Genomic DNA, 21,231 nt, shown 5'->3' with positions numbered 1-21,231 from the left:
GAAGCAGGCAGCGACTGGCCATTTAGTAAGTGTCTTGCTCATGTAAAGACTGGGTTATATGAAAAAGGCAGCGAGTTGTCCATTTCCTTTTTATGCCCTCTGAAATTTCATAACTATTTCCTCTAGGTGTTCAGAGGCACTGCTCTTAGCACCAAGATAAGCAGAAGAGTGCACTGTACTCACATACATTTTAAACTTCCTCTGACCAGATTCAGTGTTCCTGAGTTTAAAGAGGGAGAGAGGTGCAAGGGTTAAAAAGTCTGGAATATGCCATTAAGTGCAGCACAAGCTTTCTGTGCAGGCAGAGGCTGCATTCCAGTTTTGCATTTCCTGCTCCAAAGGCAACTAGCAGGTAAATAGTCAGTAATAAACACTTTCTCACAAAGCATTAGATATGCTCTTTTCAGATATTATTTTGTTTTGGCATGTTCTGATATATATCCCTGCACCAGTCTGTATCCCTTTACACCACTCTGCAGGCATATTAAATCTACCCATTCAACTTAAGATAATTCGATGCTTTCTCTAGACCTCTGATCTAGAATATTCACAAAACTGTAATATTTCAAGTGGAGATGTAACATAATGGCCTTTCTTATGAGTAGTGTCTTAAATCAGCAGAGGATTAATGATGTTGCATGTGAATAGTGAAATATTTTTATTGCTTCTATTTTTTACTCTGTTGAGGTTTTTTATTTTTAAAGAAAAATCTTTTTATAGATTTGTACAAAACAATACTTCCTTTTTCAGGGCATTCAGCACTTCTGTTTTTATTTGTAATATAGTGCAGAGATTCAGTGAAAGACAGTTACAGGATAATAGAAAAACTATTTTCTCCTAGTGCTTATATACAAATATACTGTGATATGGAACCTGAGTCTTTCACCTGCATATACAATTTCCTAAGTGTAAGATTCTATAAGCTTAAAATTTATATTTATTTTAAGACTCTGGCTATTCCTAGTATGCAATCCCTCTCAAAAAATCTGCTAAATCTGAGCAGTATCCCCAGATGCTTCAGTGATAACAATTGTAGTCAGCCATCTCTAAGGCAACAGATGTATCTTGAGGAATCCATATGAATCCTGGAATTTTTTTGTTCACCTTTAGCAGGAGTTCATCAAACAAATAAATGATAAAGACACAAGTAACATCAGTAGGTCTGAAATGAAACATTTGGTATGCCCATATGTGTGTGTGTGTGTATATGTGTATATATATTTTTTGTTGGGTTTCTTTCTGTGTGTGTGTATATGTAGATATTTTCTAAACATTGATATGGTTTGAAGCTGGCTCCCTGCCAAGTCTCCAAACCTTACCACAAGAAGTCCCCCCCCACCCCAAACCTCAGGGAGAAGAGGGAGAAAAACAACCAAGAAAACCCAAAATGAGAGAGAGAGACAGCTAAAGCAATATATATAAATATATTTACAGTTATATACAATTGAAATATATATACAATTTCACAAGGGAAAGGGAAGGGGGAAGGGAAAAGGAACAAAACCACAATAAAATATGTATATATCCCAATCAGTAGCCCGAGATCTAGCAACTAAAAGAAATTAGCAAAGGATATCTTACTACTCTCCTTGGGACAACGGAGAGTCACTCTGGGACAATCGCCGGCAACCTCCGCCTCCCAAGGTCGACAAGGCCCCACCAGGCCTCGCTCCCCAACACGGCAGACTCAGCAGCAGGGAACCTGCACCTCCAAGCCACCAGAAGGAAAGAGAGCAAAGGCCTCTCCTCCTTTCTTCTTATAGTCTGGCTTACGTAAAAATCGTAGGGAATACTGGGTAAATCTGGACCCTTCCTTGGCTACAAACTGGTCACCAAGGAAGGCCTAGCCCAAACTACCACAACATCCAAACTGGATTTTTGTGTAAGAGTTCCTCGAAAGAACATCAGGTAACAGACACGAATAGAAATGGTAATAACCAACAGCCATAGTTTCTGGAGCATGTTCCTAAGAAGATATATTTTAAATATATCCCTGAGAAAAGGTGACCCTGATTTTTAGCTGTAATGACCCCAAAACCTCCTGCAAGATCATCAGCACCCAAGTGGACCTATATCAGAGGTTTCAACATATCCCACAGCAGTCCAATGGCTCCAAGCAGAACTGATATGCAGGTAGAAATAATTTCATATTTGTCCTTTCTAAACATAACTTTACCATTACCACCATTGGCTGAATTGGTTAATGTTATCCTGTAGTTGAAATTGTGTGGTAAACATGCACACAATAGAGTACCTTTCATGAATTTTGCTGTATAAGGCCAAAACCAAGTAAAAGCTGCTACATTTAATTTTTCTGTTTAATACGATTGTATATAACTAATGTGAAATCACTATTACCTTTATTTGTTTAATTGTGTTTTAGAAAAACAGATATTTATTTCTGTTGAGCCACATAATTTAAACTCAGTTTTTTAAAAAATTTCATAAAAATTGAAATCTACCTACAGGACAAACGAAGAGAAAAGGCTTCTGCAAAGAGTCTGGAGTTTGTTTTTTTAATTGGAAAATAAGATAATTATATTTTCAGTTGACGAAGTGCAAATATTTTAGATTTGTAAAATACACCTTTGAATTGCAGTGCATATAGATGGACTCTTCCATTTCATTAGCATTCTGGGTGGTTGGGATGTGCCAGCTAAATGCAGCCATCCTATGGGAGCTTGCTGTAACCATAGCAACTGGATTACATTTTCAAATAGATGTGTAGCGGAGGTCTGACAGATCTGAAGCACAAGGTGCTCAGTAAATGGTCAGCTGGCTAGTTAATCAATGTGTTTCTTAAAAACCATCTGTAAAGATCATTCAGTAAATAGATTGAGAAAACCCTGTGATGATTTTCAGTCAGTTTTATATGACTGGTGATTTTCTGGTAGTCTTGAGAGTTTAGGTCTTGTTTTCTGCTTTGCCTCTCAATCTCATTAGAGCCCATCCTCTTGGAGACCTACAACTATGGGTGGAATCACCAGCAGCCCACAGAGTCATGAAAATACTGTAAATGAGAGGCACAGGGCTGCAATATTATGTGTGACAGGCTCTCAAGCCTTCATGATTAACTGAAAATCACTGAAAGTACTACAAATCTTTAAAAGTCATCTAGATGTGATCTGGGCTAGGCTCAAAGTGCAGAACAGTGGTAAGATACAATTGTGACAAGAAAGAGATTTCCTTTTAAAATTCAGTAACATTTGAGTACCTGATTCCTTTGAATTTGTCTGGAAGTCCCAGCTGAAATGCAGTTAATTTTCTCATTGTTTATGATGAAGTCCAAAATTAAATCATAAATAAATCACTGGAATTAGTTATATGGGGCTTTCACTCTGAATTGGAGCTCAACACAAATGCTTATCGAGAGGGAAAAATGAAATGGCATCATGAAGAAGAAAAAATGGTTATGGCCTATCAAAGAATGATTGATGAAGAATTAGAAGCATCATGAAAAATCTTCATCCTCTAGTGAAAAATAATTTATGATATCATTGAGAGTCAGTATATATCAGAAATATGTACTGAAGCAAAAGGCAAAGATATAAAAATAATTGGCATTGCATGGAATTATGTGAACAAAATATTCTGGAAGCTAAAAAATGTCTCAAGTAATGGTGATAAATATGCCAAATAAAGTATGATTAAAAAAGGACAGATAATACTGAAGTCATCTGTGACAAATGCATAGCTGGTTAAGAATTAAAGGAAAATATTCAAAATATATTAAATCTAAACATTTATTTTGATAGGAAAATTTTATGTATTCTTAAAAATGTGATCAAGAATATTCACAAGTTGAATGTTTTGTTTTTCAAGGCCAATTGGGTTCCAGTTTGTTGTCCAATCACTTAAAAAATTATGTATATAGAAGTAGATAAAATTATTTGTGTATATAGGCTCTGCATCTGTTAGAGGCTTATCCTTTAAATCTGGTAGAGTTGTTGTCAATTATCTTGAACCCAATTAGGCAGAAACTTTCCTTTGCAAAAAGAATTGAATAATGAACTGCAGAGTGGAAAACACACTTGCTACTTTCTATCCTCTCCTCCAAAAGAAATATAAGAAATGTATTTTTCTTAAATATTTGCCAAAAATTTAAATTAGAGGATTAGTTTAATTTTGAAGAATTTGACCTTCCAAACACAACAATTTGTACTTGAACTTCTTAAGGGTCTGCTTCCTCTCAACAAAGAGGAAACCAAATTCATATCAGGTTAAAATCACAAAAGCATCATAAAAAGAAGCACATAAATCTAAGAACTTTCTCCTTTTCGTTGGCACACCATGACTGCCTGAGGTTTCAGGAGTTTCGTGCAAGTTTCAAAACATTATGTGCCAAAAAGTTTTTCATTAAGTGAGAGATTTAGCTAGAGCACTGAAACAGGCCCAAGTCTCCCCCAGACCAGCTCAAAATGATTCAGAGACATAGTTTGACTTTGCATCCCAGTTTCTCCCCGTGTCTCCTTGCAAACCAGGCAGGGGCTGCATTTATTTCTGATTTAACCTTCTGGTTTAGCCCACCTTCTGTCTTCCTCCTGTAGCTTAAAGCTGACTTAGTGAAGGTTGTAGAAGTCTTACACCAGATTTCACTGAGTAGTGTCATGTTGCTAATTCCAAACCTTACTTGGCAGAGTAAATTATGCTGGCATTTAAAAAGTATCTTTATTTTCAATAAAGCAAAATGAAGTTGTTTTTACAGTAAGTTGCCTTAATTACCTTTTCTATATCTTTTTTTTAATAGAGTGCTGAAAAAGCTGAAGTGTTATTGTTAAAGACTGGTAAGAAGTTTATTTCGTTGAAATCTAAGGCCTCCACAATTTTAGTGAAACCATAGTAAAATGCAGAGCAATTAAGTTGAAATCACATTTTTTTATTTAAATTTGATTAGATAAAGTAGAGAATATTGTAAATAGTTTGGGTTGGAGGTTTATTTCTGAAAGCAGAAGCATTATGTTGTTTTCAATATGGTTATTTCAGTGCCTGAGACAGATGTTGTGTAGGCACAGAAAGCTACAGTAGCTGTTCCAATGTCGGCATAATTATCTTTCAAGAATACAGTGTAGTTATTTTAAAATAATTTTCATATATCTGTAGGAATCTGCAGAACTTCCCTTGTCTTTCAGGTTCATAAGATCAATCTTCTTTCCAAGTAGATCTTCTTGCTTTGCTTTTTTGGATAAGATTTCTAAATTTTTTTGGCAGAAAAAATCTGCCTTTCTAAAGCAGTCTGTAATGCCTGAATTGCTTTTAAGTAGTTCTACAGCTTTTGGGGTTTTCATATGCAGTAGATGCCTGAGACTTTTGAACACACTTGCTTTCAAACCAGCAAGGAGCAGAATTCCAGATCTGAAATTGAATCTAGTAAATACTGTACTGAAGTTTAAGAGGCACTTAAAACCACTGGTAATCATGTTTGTTTGTATGGATGGTGTGTAAGAAGATAATCTCTAAAAACAACTTCTTGAGGATGTGGAGGCCCAAGGTATCCACAAAAATGATCTAGAGGCCTTTGAATATAAGCCTAAGTATACCCCAGTGACTTCTTCTGGGCTCAAGTGAAGCAAATCCTTTGCATTTATCCCAGGAAAATTTTACAGTGCTTAGTTTTATACAGTGAGTGACCAGCATATGCTGCACCACTTCATGCTCTACCTCCTTGATGGTGTAAGCAGCAGTAGGGCTCCACCTTCATCCTTTAGCCCATCTCCATGCAGCTGGTTGGTTAAACAAACTCGCACTGTGTTCTTAGGATAGAAACTAAATGAGGGCTGACACTGCTGATCATGTGGTCAGCATCCAGATGATTTGGAATTAAATCTGAATTATCAGTAGTGCTATATCCCAACTACCACTCCCCAAACTAATGCTTGAGTAGGACACGTGCTGACATGCTAATGACATTTTTCCCCACAAGATATGTCCTGGCAACCCCTTTTTCAGTTTTTGTCGCAATCAGAACTCATCTCTAATAGTGCCTGTTTTCAAGATAAAAATTAAGTATGTTATTACATATATCCTGTGCAATAGAATGTAATTTTTATTAGGCAAAATTTTTTTATCTTAACATAAATAAGCAAATATAAGAAAACCCACCCCTTGAATACAGAAATGTCTTGGTGCTATAAATTGTTATGTGAAACACTATAAACATATAAACACATAAATAAATAAAATACAGTGTGCTACTCTGTTTTAAGAATAATACTCCTGTTATTTCATTATTGTAGCTATCGGGTTAAAACAGCAGAATATTGCCTTTGCTGTTTGGAAGTCCCATAGATCTTAGTTTACATTCAGAGATGAGGGTCATATTCCCTTAATTTCCAATAGAAATTTTTTAAACTGCTACAGAATAATGCTTTGAATTCTCAGTAAGTTTCTTCTTTCTGGTTTTGCTTTATGATTATGCTTGTGGTTCTGGGGTTTTTTTTCTGAGGATTCATAATCTAACCTGAATTCTGACATCTTTTCACTAGCACAGACATGTTTATAAGTCTTGCATAATGAGATCTAGGACAAAATATGAAGAAAATTAATTATCCACTAATGTGAACTATCTGCAGCTAATTCAAATTACCTCTTTTCATCAGATCTCAGACCCTCTAAAGAACAACTGTTAATTTTTCTAGACATCAAGTGTCTAGTGTAAAAGGTTTTCTAATTAATTAGTCCTTTCTGTAATGTTTACATTTGAGATAATTAAAGAATAATACCATAAAGAAATATGCATGAAGATGAAGGGGTTTCCTAAAGCATTTTGCAGATAGTAACATAAATTGAAGAGTTTTCTGCCCACATTTGCTTGAAATGACACCCTTTTATTTTTGTCTAAAGGAATTCACAGCTGTGAGATGTTAAAATGCTGCTCATAGGTGTGTCATAACAGCAAATGAAACCTTTTTCTTTGTGTTAATGTTGTAGGACCCGTTCAGATTCTTTTGTTTATACATTAAATACTGTTGGAAGAACAGTTTACTGAATAAGATGAATCCATAAGGAGTTACTTTGGAAGCTGCCTGAAGTTTTTATGATTGTTTTCATTACAATACAAACTATGAAAATATCCTCTTGCAGTATCTGAACAATGTTTGTAGTTCTGCAGAAGAAAGGAATTTTACTGCGTTTAATATTTTCAAGGAAGATATTCCTATGTCTTAGTTATATTGAAAGGATAATCTCAGGGCTCATGGAGCTGCAGAACGATTCTTGATTACCCATTGATTTTCTGGCTTATATTACCAAACAGAGAACTGCAAGATAACATTACATTCTTTTTCATATTTGAATCTGTCTAAATTCTCCTTTAAAAATAATTTTTAAAGAATTAGTCAAGTTTTCTCTGTATTTACTCGATGGTTTTCCTCTGTAAAAATTACAGTAATAACATTCTATCATACAGGATATGGAACCTTTCTGGTGGATGTCATATTTGGGGTTCCCGTATTACCACCGATCTGGCACTGCCACAAACTGTTCCTTTCATTGTTCCTTGCTAAAACCCTCCTAGACAGTGATTACATTTTAGTGGTTTCATTAACTTCAATCACTGTATATGCTGGGTTTACCTTTCCTCATCAGTTTGGTGTAATCACATTCTCCTCCATAGCCTCCAGATGCTGTTTCTCAACAAGCACGTTCATGACTTTCACTTTGCAGCAAGGGAGAAGAGCAGTGTGTGCTGCATATTACAGCATTTGGACTCAGAAAGGCTCGTTCCAGCCCAGCCTTTGTAAGCCATTTCTGAAGAACAAGGGTTGTTCTAGCCTGGCCTGTACACAGCAAACTTTATGTAGCTTGCAATGCTGTCATTCCCAGACGACTTAAAATAAATGAAACCTCTAAGCTACTTCCATTCAAAGCCATGTACTCTTAGCTATTAAGGGTGGAATATCATTGCTAGGTATGCTCAGAATATGGTGATCAGGGAGAAATTTTACATCACATTAATAATAGAGGAGGCTTGTCAAGTTTGAAGTAATGAGGGGTTTGGGGGGGGGGGGTTATGCTTTTTGTTGCCTTGAGAGCACAAAGTGAAATGGTGATATTTTGGAGTTTGGATTGAAATCATACTACTTGGAAAAAGATTGCATTAAACCTCAGAGGAGCTTATGCCTTTAAAAGCATTGCTGAACTTTGCAGTTTGGCAAAATATGCTTATTCACACAGTTAAAAAAGACAGCTAAAAATAGTTAATACAATCAGAATATGCATAAAATAACTTTAAGGTGTCAAGCTATCATCTCTGTTGGATAGAACTGAAATGTAAGCTAAAAATGTTAAAGGCCAGACTAGGACACTTAATTTTGCAAAGAAATGTGTGTAAGCAGTTTTTCAGTTTGGGGATTCGTCCCACCCATGTGTAGCTACATGAAAGTTGGTCTGCTAAGTCCAAGAAAGTTGGCTGAACTCTGACATACCAGCTGAGATGTTTGCCCTATTGCAAGAGGTTCAAATCAGTACAGGAAGCTGCAAGTTCGATGCGTAAAGTCAGGTGGGAAAGAATCACAGCCTAAATAGTTTTTACTGTGGGGCAATTCATTAACTACAAGAATATGCATAAAATTCACATCAGTTCAAATGAAAAGTCTGTTGTGACATCTTTCAGGGACAGAAATTTCTTGTAGGTAAACAAATGAGAGAACACCTCAGATTCCCAGTGAGGTGGTAACTCAGGAGCAAGGGCCTCTTGTGTCAGATGCAGGTGATCAGCATGCAAGTCTGGAGCAGAAGTGTTTGTTAAATATTTATTTATCTAGATAAGAGCAGAAACTTGATGCCAGAACTCTTATTTTGTGTACCTTATCTGTTAAGTTAATGACTATTCTGGATGGCAGAATCTTGGAAAAAGAAGTCTGGGAGACCCTTAAGGCAGAATAAATTGTGGCTGTGTACTTCCTGACAAATGTCTCTATAACCTGTTTATAGAATCCTCCAACGATAACTGTACCATGGCTACCCCAGGCAATTGATTTCACTGTTCCTTCATTACTACCAGAGTTTCTTCTCAATCTCTAAACCGATGTGTTAAGCCCATTACTCTTTCACTTATCTACTGTAACTATCAAGTTGAAGCATTCCCTGCTCTTTTACTCTTTCTTTTGTTATGTTTCCTAAATCTCCAGTTACCTACCTCCATGTCTTTGCTAAAGCACAGTTGACAGCTTCATTTGCTTAATGGAGACAATAGTGGTCTTGCTGAAGCCTTGCCCACTGTGACTAGAGGAGAACCATTGTGACAAGGATTTTTCACATTATTTATTGTGAGTATGTATATTTGTGTAGTTTCTCTTCCTTTAGTTAGACTAACAATGAAAATATCAAATAGAACCAGACCCACAAATAGAACTCTGTATCTCTGGGGAATGTGTTTTACCATTTCATAGTAAACCATTAATATCTGTAGTGGGTTGATCCTGGCCAGATGCCAGGTACCCACTAAAGCCCTTACTCCCCTCTGCCACTGGACAGAGAGAAGGAAAAAAAGCCAGCTAAGGATTCATGAGTTGAGATAAGAGCTGGGAGAGGTCAGTGACTGATCACCTTCACAGGCAAGACAGACTCAAAGTGGGGATATTATTTAAATTTATTACTAACAGGATAAGAGCAAAGAGTGAGAAATAAAACAGTCTTAAAAACACGTTTCCCCACCCCTCCTTCCTTCCATTTTCTCCCTCCTCTCCCTGAGCGGTGCAGGGGGACGAGGAATGGGAGTTATGGTCAGTTGTTGTTTCTGCCACCGCTCAGGGAGAGGAGTCCTTCCCCTGCTCCCATGGGGTACCTCCCACGGGAGACAGTCCTTGATGGACCTCTCCAGGGTGAGTCCATCCCTCGGGCAGCAGCTCTTCCCAAACTGCTGTCCCATGGGTCACTCCTCCATGGGGTCAGTCCTTCAGGAATGAGCTGTACTGACGTGGGTCCCCCACAGGGGCCACGAGTCCTACCCGGGAAAAACCTGCTCCAGCCTGGGCTTCCCTCTCCACAGGCTGCAGGTCCCTGCCAGGACCCTGCTCCAGCCTGGGCCTGCCACGGGGTCACAGCCTCCTTCCTGCACCCACCCGCTCCAGCATGAGAGCCTCCATGGGCTGCAGGGGGGTCTCTGCACCCCGATGCTCCCCCAGGGGCTGCAGGGGGGTCTCTGCACCCCGAGGCTCCCCCAGGGGCTGCAGGGGGGTCTCTGCACCCCGATGCTCCCCCAGGGGCTGCAGGGGGGTCTCTGCACCCCGAGGCTCCCCCAGGGGCTGCAGGGGGGTCTCTGCACCCCGAGGCTCCCCCAGGGGCACAGGGGCACAGCTGCCCCACCCTGCTCTGCCCCGCGGGCTGCAGGGGGGCCTCAGCTCCAGCACCTGGAGCACCTCCTGCCCCTCCTTCTGCCCTGCCCTTGGGGTCTACTTTGTTGTTGCCATGTTCTCACTCTGCTCTCCCCTGGCTGGAATTCTTTCTGTGCCACAACCTTCTGTTCTTAAATATGTTATCCCAGAGGTGTTACTGTCACTCCTGGTTGGCTCAGCCTTGGCCAGCGGCAGGAAGCCCGTCCTGGAGCCGGCTGGCATGAGCTCCATGGGACAGGGGAAGGTTCTGGCAGCTTCTAACAGAAGCCACCCCTGTAGCCCACCCCCAGCCCCCCAAAACCCAGCCACAGAAACCCACTACACTATTTCATAAGCTCAGTGATCCCAAGCATTTTTGTACCTATTCTTTATTACTTTTGTTGTGATTGTGCCTCCCTGGTTCACCTAATAGAATATATTGTGTCAAAAGCTCTAAAGAATTTGATATGCACAATATTTTTTCCTGATCAACAAGATCTATTGCCCTGTCATAGAAGAAAATTAGAAAATTAGTTTGACATGATTTGTCCTGGACTAATCCATGCCAGTTCTTGGGCATAACCTTTTTATTTTTCAGATGCCTTGTTATTTGTGATCAGTTTGGGGGTGAGGGAAAATTGAATTAATTCAATTATACTTTCAAAGGTGACTGGTTTATGTGTCCTGTATTTCCTTTTAATGATAGACACTGCAATTTGCATTTTTAGGTTTTCAGTTCCTCACAGCTATCTAATGAGCTTTAATGTACCTGATTTGTTGCAGCTAGTTCAGTGAATTCATCAGTCAATATGAGTAACTGAATTGTTTTAATCTGCTTTTCTTTATTCCGAAGTGAAAATTTATTGTTCTCTGCAGTATTAATTGTTCTAACCATGTGCTTGCAGTTAACACTTTAAAGCAGAAATATCATGCAGCATGTGAGCTGTCCTGGCAATCTGATAGCTTGCTTTCTGCAATCATTATTAGACTGCCACTTAATTCTCTTACCCCTAACATCTGCAGTGATTTCTTGTTGGTCTTGAATGTTGGTTCTTGTTGTCGGTCTTGAATTTTTTACTGGCTTCTTTCCATCATATGCTCTGACATTTCTAGTTTTCTTTTACACGCTCCTCCTATTTTAGTATAATTGACCTATTTCCACTTCCTCTGTGCTTCCTGCTTTGGCTTGACACTGGTGAGAAGCTTCTGATGTAGTTATTTCCAGCTTCTATATTGCAATAGGTTATGCTTGTTCTTGCACCATTCATATTTTTTGTGGAACTGCCACTCTTCGTAATTTTTTTTCCAGTCATATGCACTTTACCATTGAACTCCGTTTTCTATGAGTCTGTTTGTTTCTATTCTACTAGCCAGTCACCTTCCTTTCCCGAGTTTCATTAACTCTTACTATACCATGGTAGTTTTCTTCCAAGCTGCATTTCAATTGCTTTCTGTTGATTAAATGTACAACAGTCTTTGCACTGATTGCTTTTTCCTGTGTCCTGTATGTGCATATGAATCTGTAAGACTTGTCGCCACCATAGTTTACAGATTAATCAATGTTGTATTGTTCATTCTGTTTCTGAAGGTTGTCTTGAGTACTGTAAATCTCCATTATTACCTTTTGTTGTACCTTGGGTGATTGTGGTATTTGTTCACAAAAGTTCTTTCCACTGCATTTTCATGGTTCAGTCCTTTGCAATGGACTCTAACACGTTCTCAGACTTTCAACAAGGCTAATTTCCTAAATTTGGATCTCAGGTGTCATATATGAACATGGTAGCTTCTTCCATTGCATTGGACTTCACTAGCAAAGGGCAGTGTTCAGGAGCAGGTTCAGTATTTATTGAAACAAAAGGGAGGGAGAGACTGTTTGTGCACAGCAGCATTACATGATGTGAGGCTACAGCTTGTACTAACAGAATTTAAATGGTAGTGGTGGGAGGGAAGAGGAAGCTTTTAGTCATGATTTAAATTTGCTGCTTTAAATTTGTGCCTGCCTCCTTGGTCTTTCAGAACAGCACTGCTTTTGGTGCTGTCTTTAGTTACATCATATTATCATTCAAAGCGAAGTAGACAATTTCCAAAAGAAAGGAAAAGCATCTCTAGAATTACACACTGCTCAATTTATCTTTATAGATATATGCATGAATTTTGATTTCTGTATAATTTTCATTTACCATATGTGCAAGCTTGTTTAATCATCAGTTTATACTATGTGTTGTCATAAACAGGCCTCTATTAACATGTTTTTCTTCTTCCTTATGTTTAAACAGAATTTGTTGTATTTCCATTTGTGTGCATTACCTCTGGTCCTATCACTGATTACTGATATAAGGAAGTAATTTTTAATTATGAGGATGGCAAAACACTAAAATAGGATGCCTAAAGATGTGGTAGATGTCTCATTCCTGGAACAATTGATGGTCAGGTTCGATGGGGCTCTGAGCAACCTGATGTAGTTGAAGATATCCCTGCTTATTGCAGGTGGGTTGGACTAGGTGACCTTTAAAGGTCCCTTCCCACCCAAACAGGTGGGTTCCTGTTCCATGGTTCCTGTGGGAAATTCCATTAAATGTTTCTCTGTAGATATATATAGGGAGAGATAGATAGATGTAGTAAGTCCAACATGACACTGGGATCCTACTTATGATGTGCTGGGTATAGATTGTCACCAAATCTTCTTTACTGTTGTTTAATTCTCACCCAGTATAGACTATTGACATGCCCTTGTAATTTCAGTGCACAGTTTTTGACTTGATAGGTACTGTAAAGTCTGCAGGCAGTGTTAGAGTCACGTGGAGTTCCACCTGCTAACTGTGCAAAAAAAGCTTTCTCTGTGGTTCACTGAAAACCAGTTCCTATCATGCTTTAGTCTCTGTTGGGATGCATGCCCGGTTGTGGAAATTTGAAAGGATTTACTCCTTAGCCAAGATATCATTAAGCTCACCACTTGGATTTCATTAGAACAGCACCTCTGTATGAATCCTAGCAGAGGGAGTTTTCCAGGGAGCTCATCCTCTAAACCCCAATGAATGTCAGGGAGTACAATGGATGCATAATTCCATATGTGTTTTTGGAAAACTTTCTCGAAAATAAAATTTGACCTGTTCGGTATGTACATAAATAATTTTCTATTATACTGAAAACCCAAAGTGCCTGTATAAATCAGTGGTTTGTAGCAGCTTTTAAACAGAGAACAGGACTGATTCAACACATACTGATATTGATCTATGAAAATCAGTTGGAGTGAGATTTTTAACGTCTCAGGAAACATGAAATTTTAATGGACAATCTGCATGTTTAGTGCTCAGTATTTTGAATGCATTCAGTCAGCCATACCACATGTGCCAAACATGCTGAAAGCCCTCCTAAGGCTTAGTGCTTCTATAAGATATATCATGTATTGATTTGTACATTTCCTATACATAACTCTAGTGAGAAATGGTAAGGCACTATACAGTTTGCAAATTCTAATACTTTTCAATGGGTAGCACAGTCAGGGCCGTTTATTTCAGGTGTATAGTTATGAGGACTCCCCCCATATGATACTAAACCTGTGATATCAATACAAAAGAGAACTTGAAAGCTCTAATGCTATGATGATCACATAAATCTTCCTTTTAATCTGTTGTTTCTGTCAGCTCTCTTTTGTACTTCATGTGGATTGTCTTTCCCACTCTAGATTATTAGCCTCTGTAGCTGTGCTCTTCACTTGAATTCTCATTATCTGCTAGAATTTGGATTCAGCAAGTGCGCTTAGATTAAGGCAGTACTCTGCGAACACAAGGGTAACCCCTATCTTGAAAGAATGAATGATCCTCTTAATGTGAGGGTCAAGACAATACAGAGCGATTAAAAGAACATATTCATAATATGAGTCATTGAGAGTGTAATGAACTGCAAAGTCATGGTGCCTTGGAAGACAAATTTCTCAAATTCATGTCTGGTAATTGGAGAGCAAGTCCCTTCTTCTGTTATTACCAGGCAGCATTTCTGATTTCAGAAGATCTTTTCATAGTACTTAAATTCCCTGAGTAATGCTCAAAACTCACTCTAGATTAGCATTCTGCCTTTTGTTCTTTAGAACATTTGTCTCAGCAGGATAATGAGTAACCAAAATAATTAGTTAATACTTTTGACTTTGCAGTAAAACCAGCACAATCTCTATCCTGTGTACAAAGAACATCCTTCAAAATGAGTGCAACTGACTTGGCAGAAAGAAAGCCAGACTGCAGCCTGGCATGGCCAGCCTTCCTGAACCTATCAGCGGCATACCAAGGTAAGTATTTCTGGAAATGATCCACAGGAGAGATAATTGTGACTCTCCAGCCTTCAAGTGCAGGATAAGGCCTGGTTGAAGGGATGTCTGGACTCCCCAGGGTGACACAGTGACACTGGTCAGCAGTGGGGAAGGTGAGCTTTCCAAGAGACAGATACCACACCTGCAGAACAAGGGTCTGTGTCTGAGGCATTTGGAAATGGAAAGACATACTGCCCTTAGTATATTAGATGGTAATGTATAAGTAGTAATTTCTGTGTTAAAGCAATATCTAAAGAAAAGCAGGGGAAAATAAAAGCCTACACCTGAGACTGTTCTATTAGATTTTTCTTTTCTTAAAAACCTACATTCTGGAGTAGATCACTCAAAGAACCTAACTGATATAAATGAAGTATATGATAAAGTTGTTGAGCAGTAATCTATGATGAGATTAATACTTCATGGGGAGGTATGTTAGGATTAATGCTTAGAAATTGGCACAGATGCCTGGATAAATTGGCAAATTTATAACGTCTCATTTTGTGGAAGGGTATGACACGACAAATTTAAAGAGAGTTCAAGATGCCAGGTTGCTTTATTTTCATTATGGCATTCTTTTTTTAGTAATATCTTCATGTGTAATATGTAGGCTAGTGTTTATATATTTTGGAACAAATGTAAAGAAAGAAAATTAACTGATAGATTAATTAGCAGCTACTGAGGGGATGAGAAGTTCTAGGCATGGTAAGAGACTTTCAAGATCTAATTTCAAAGGTGAATGTATCCCTGCATGCACTATCGCTTATTCAGCAATAGAGTCTATTACTCTGTGTGCACCTGGACCAATTTTGTTGTTGTATTACTCATCATTGAACCTCAAATTACCTAAAAGAAGCTATAAAACCTATTCTGGAGAGACCTGCTATCTCCCTACAGTTTTGGTTTTTTAGGTGTTTTAGGGATTATTCTTTTGTTGTATTCATCCCCTCAAGGTCGTTCTTTGAGGCATTTCTGGATCAAAAAAATAAAAGCTGTCCTGGAAGGTTGCTGAGAGGAGACACTGAGGCAGTCACTTTGCAACATGAGTTCTGGGAAGCAAATACAGGTGAACAGGCAGGCAATATTATGCCCCATGCAGAGGTCTCCTTAACAGAGAGCTATTTTCCTGGTCTATGATGAGTAATTCGAGGTAGGGATTAATTCAGTGGGCAGTAAAAATATTTCCCTCTTGAACCACCAGATTATTGGACCATTGGCTGTCTCTGAAATAGTGCTTTAAAACCTTTTGATCTGAAAAGGATGAGCTTCTAATTTGTGCTTCTCATGTGGAAGAAGATACTCCATCACTGATGTCAGTGTATTCATGCATTATTTCATTCCCTGCTGCTCCTGCCTACGCTCCTGCCATATATCCCTTCTGTCCATGATTTCTTGCCTGATGACTGAGGGGTGGGCTGGCAACCTCTGTGTATGTATGTCTCCCATGCCATTGGCTCAAGTATAGCAGAAATCAATGTTATTTATATGCACAATGAGTATCACTGTAGTTTGTATGTATAGCTCCTGAAAAAAACCCACAGAAAAGTAGCATCTTGGGCAAAGTGCAGTTGAGTGGCTCAAGTATTGAGTCTTATCTATATCAACGGTAACAGATTACTGTAACAACTGTTACTGAGGCAGAGCGTAATGAGAACAACTAAATGGGAATTAACATGTTTGAAAAGGGTTTGAAAGACACAGGGGTGACTGAAGAGAATGTGTCACCGTATTTAAATGGTGCTTCTGTGATATTCCGTGTGCTGAGGAGGGTAGTTGGAAGGTTCTTTATACCTTTTTGCGTAAAGTTGAGAATTTTTGTAATGATATTCTTGTCTGGAAGCTGAGAAGAAAGAGAGTGGAGAGTATCTGCAGCAGTGGGTGTTGGATGGAGGGGTAGATATAAAGACTGGTGGCTTCAGCCCACTCACTCAGATGCTCTGTAGTACTGGCTGAAAACGGTGGCAGTGCTGGGTTTTCAGCAGGTGTCCATCACCCACTTCTTTTACCCACCATCAGGCATAAATGTATCAAGAAGTCTTCAGTAAAGCAGCAGGCAATATAATTTTTGAGACGTAGTTATGACTTCTGATAAGAGACAAATAATATATGTACAGCTGCATAAGGAAATGCCAGCTTCCACAGAAATGTTCTCTGAGGATTGCAGAGGACCACAGCCAAACTTTCTGAGAACGTATGGAGAAACGAACAAGACCCATTGCTTCTGGGGCAGGGAGTTTGTTTCTGTCAACAGTGAAAATACTGTTAATTGTCAGTTCTTTTGATGACACTTTACATTTTAGTTGTGGCTTATTTATATGCTTATATTTTCAACTGATGAATCTGTTTTCTCTTTTGTGATTCTCTGTGACTACAAACACACTGTAAAAGGTGCTTATTTCAGACTGGCAAAAAGCAGGGTTGATACTGCATAAAAGGTGCAAAAATTTGCATGGGAGTATTGTGAAGTGTGAAAACAAAATGCCCAATCAAAAATTAATACCTGTGAAACATATGTTTGTGCTTGATAAGTAGAAAAGAATTGTTTCCTCAGTGAGGAAGCATGAGTCACCAAGGAAGCACTTCTTCACAAGCATGTAGGTGACAGAAGTTTCACAGTAATGATGTGAAATCCAGAAGCCTTCAAACCATTTGCTACAAAAGAAGAAATTCTGCAACTCAGTTTTTTTCCAATGTAGTTGTCAGTAGCACACAGTTCAATTATTATGGGCATTATATAAAATGATTACTTCCTTGGAACTATTTTGAGTACAGATGGAATAATTTCTCTGGAAAGAAAAGACATTCTCAAGATTGAATCTCATTACATCTTGGGAATGGGAAGCAACGCTTAGTAAAAACATTTGCTCTGAAACTGCTAGTCCCAAATCTACTCACATGGTTTGGTCCAGCCTCTCGTGAAGCCAGAAGTCTCTGGTTAAGACTCTTAAAGAATTAGATACCACAATGTACATCTCTCAACTAAGTGTTTCTGCAGAAAAGGTAGTTATTTAGTGTGGAGAAAAAGGAGAATGGGTACTACAGGGGGAAAACAATGAGTTGACAAAGAGCAAAATGTAGTAAGACAATAAAACAACTCCAACATTTCATACCTACGGAGCAGGACACTGCATCCTGTCTATTCCTTTCAGACTGCCTGGTCTTATATAGTAATCTATAGCATTTAACTTGGTGGCACATGGCATTAGCTATTTTGTAGCTTGGTCACTGTATCTGGTTGACAGTATCCAAGCAATGTTTTCTTAAGAGTGGATAGGATATTTAAGAGGTGTTGAGCTAAGAACAGAGTGAATACCTGTCTTTAGAGCAGGTATAGATACTCTCTATACATTGCAAAATCCCTAAGGGACCTCATAGATATTACATGTGGATGGAGAGGAAATCTGGCCTCAGACACAGCCTAAAGAATGTGTCAATCAACAGGTACAAAAATGTCATGTCAATTCTGTGTTGACCAAGTGATTTGAGTGACTTGTTTGTTGCCCAGCTTGCCTGTATGAGTTGGCCACATACCTCAGACTAATCCTGCTGTCGTTGAACAGCAGCTTCTAATTAGGCATAAGAATGGTTTTGTTTCTTGAGGTTCCTAGGCAAGAGTCTTCACTCACATCTCTGAGTGGGAATCTTTGGACAATTCAGACCATATGCTTGCTTTTCTAACCATTGGTCTAGCTGAGTGACAGGCAAGAAAAAGGTCTAAACTTTCTTACCCTTATTTCTTACACTGTAACAAAACTGAAAATGGAGATGTTTTCCGTTTTCAGTTTAGAAGATTAAACTACCTGGTCAATAGCTTGAACTTCTGCCATCTCTTTTTTCTCTGTTATCCCTTAGTCCCCTTGAAGGCAATCAATTCTTATAGTAGAAGCCCTAATCCTAGTGTGATGATTGACATTCTAAAATTACTTAGGAAAATTCTGAATTCAATGGGCAACTTCTGTTTCTGTTGTCCTTTACTCAGACAAATGCCGGCTGGCTCGCTAATATGGACTTCTATCAGGGGAAACGCATGCTCAGTAAAAGCAAAGCTTATTTACATTCCTGAATGCATGTCAGTTTTTTACAGTTCTATCTCCAAGAGAGGTTTCTTTTAGAGATATTTTGAAATAAACTGCTACTAATATGGCCTCTTGCTTTGCCAGTCAAAGAGCTGAAGTCTTAATTGAAAATTATTGAATTATAAATATTTAAGACGTGAAAGGAAGTTGACACAAGAAGAGTTTTGTGCTTTAAAGGTTTAAACCTGTGCAAGCATTTAATGGTGATTTTTATCCGCTTTCGTGATGGTTAAATGTGAGAGCTGTTGTTTTTTAGTTTCTTTGCTGGCACAAAATGCCTCTTTAATTAGGATTTTAAGATGCGATACTAAACATTTGAAGTTAGTAAAAATAGTTCTGGGACATGTTGATGAACTAGAAAATTGAGATAAATGATGTCACCTTTAACAAATGCATTAAAAATTGTAAATGGTAGCTACGCAATTGATGCAATCAAGCTTTTCCAATATAATAGGGTTTTTAACAAGATTTGGGGCCTGAAATTGACAGAGCTGTAATTAAAGTTCTGCATGCTGACCTACCATGGCATGCACACATCTCTGTTATTGAGTCCACTCTACCCAAAAGCTGAAGAAATACACTCTGAAATGTGTTTGGTTTTTTTTAAATCAAGTATATTTATTCCAGGTAGGGATATCAGCACGCAGACAGTTCCTGCAGGAACTGTGACTGGAGTTGGCAAATTAAACAATATACCTAAAACCTTTTGTTTCATTTGTTAGCTACTGGTGATCATTCACGTCTATGTTTTCTTTTCTGTTGCATTCATAAAACTCTGATTAATGTGATATGAAATCCTCTTCTACTTATGATATCTGAAACTAGTGCTTATAGTTTGATTACATTTTTGTATGTAACCTTTCTACAACTTTATACCCTCTTATTCCCTAGTTTGCAGAAACATATTTTCTGTTCTGTCCCCTTCTGTTTCATGTTTTCTGTGCTATGCCTGTTTTCTTATTCAGCATAAATAACCATTATGTTCTGCAATCATCTGACTTGATTTATATTAGGAATTAATACGATATACCTCCAGGCTGTCTTCTCATTAGCCAGAACAAAAAAAGGAGATAGGCTTCAGCTCCTAATGAATCATTCCTTTTTGGGGGAAGTGCAGTTCACTGAAATTCCATTAAAATCTTAGATATCCACTAAAAGTACAAGTGTAATACATTTAAATGCATAATGGAATATAGACTGGGCATATGAAAAATGAATGAGCACTTACAGAAATGATTGTGCTTATTTCAAAACCTCTAACAGTTACTCTGGAAGAACTCCAAATTTTGTGATCACAAACAACCTCTTAATTTTCAGTGCTGTGGCCGGTCACAGTCATGAACTGGAAATGTGGAAACTCGCTTGTATGGTGGCACCATTGTAGCTTGACTATTGCATCACCTTGGATTCTTTTGCATGGTTGTTTTTGCTCCAGGTTTGTCTTTTTGGTGTTAGTTCTAGTTCGTTCTTTTTTTGTCTCTATTGTATATACTACCTTATTATCTTTTTAAGATTTAAAAATTATTTTTCCTAAAAAAGGGACTGAATTATAATTTCTACATTCTTCCTTATTTCTGAGCATTAGACCAGTTATATTTCTCTGCATTCATTTCTATTTTTTCCCCCTGTATGAAGGTGCTACAGTGATGTAAGTACTCTAGCAGAAACTCTCTAGAATGTATTAATAAGGCTAGTAAGACAGAGGGGAAGAAGAGTTTTAGCTCAGGAGCCAGTGGGGCTCCTTGACAGAGTTTTAAACTGGCTTGGAAGGGGGAAAGGGACAAAACCAGGCTTGCCAGTGATGAGTGATGGAATGGTGTGCCAAAGCTTGAGAAAACCAGCACTCATAGGATCCCTCAATCTGCCTTATGAGGTGTTGGCCTACAGTGTACCACACCTGAAATGTTTCTACACCAATGCATGCAGCACTAGGAAGCTTTGGCCCAACCCTGGACATTTGACATCACTGGCATAAGTGAAACCTGGTGGGATGAGACCTGTGACTGGAGTGCCCTGTTGGATGGTTACAGGCTCTTCAGGAGGGATGGGCAGGGCAGAAGAGGCAGAGGGGTGGCACTGTAAGTAACAGAATGTTTAGAATATATGGAGCTCAGAGTTGGCAATGGCATCGTTGGGAGCCTCTGGGTGAGAATCAAGGGCTGAACAAATAATGGGAATGTCGCCATGGGAGTCTGGTGTAGACCTCCCAGCCAGGACGATGACACCGGTGAGTTATTCTTTGAGGAACTAAGGGACACTTCCAAATCAACTGCCCTTATCCTTATGGGGGAATGGTAATAGCAGCAGTAGGGCAAGTTATACCTCTCTTTACCTTTGTGTGTATTTTAAAGAAAAATTTCTCAGGAAATGTTTAATGACTGTGAGAGGGAGAAAGTGAAAACACAGAATGCTGATCAGTTAAGGTAAAAAAAACGCCCCATAGAACTGATTTTGATGAATTTCTCACCCGAAAAAGCAATGAAGAAAAAGATTTTTTTCTTTTTTCAACTTTGATACATTTATACCAAAAATATCAAAAATA

At 38.5% G+C, this 21,231-nt stretch overlaps 1 long non-coding RNA gene across 1 annotated transcript in view; it reads left to right on the top strand.

Moving 5' to 3' along the window:
• Positions 1–1,808: 1,808 nt before the first annotated feature.
• LOC116794451 overlaps positions 1,809–21,231 on the top strand; it is a 73,772-nt gene continuing 54,349 nt past the window's right edge. Inside the window, exons 1-2 of the long non-coding RNA XR_004359804.1 lie at positions 1,809–2,133; positions 14,464–14,595. This is a non-coding gene — a long non-coding RNA (uncharacterized LOC116794451). The remainder of the gene's footprint in view (positions 2,134–14,463; positions 14,596–21,231) is intronic.

This window comes from Chiroxiphia lanceolata, chromosome 15, assembly GCF_009829145.1.
Source record: "Chiroxiphia lanceolata isolate bChiLan1 chromosome 15, bChiLan1.pri, whole genome shotgun sequence".
Classification (NCBI taxonomy): domain Eukaryota; kingdom Metazoa; phylum Chordata; class Aves; order Passeriformes; family Pipridae; genus Chiroxiphia; species Chiroxiphia lanceolata.
This window is presented reverse-complemented; position numbering and strand designations above follow the sequence as displayed.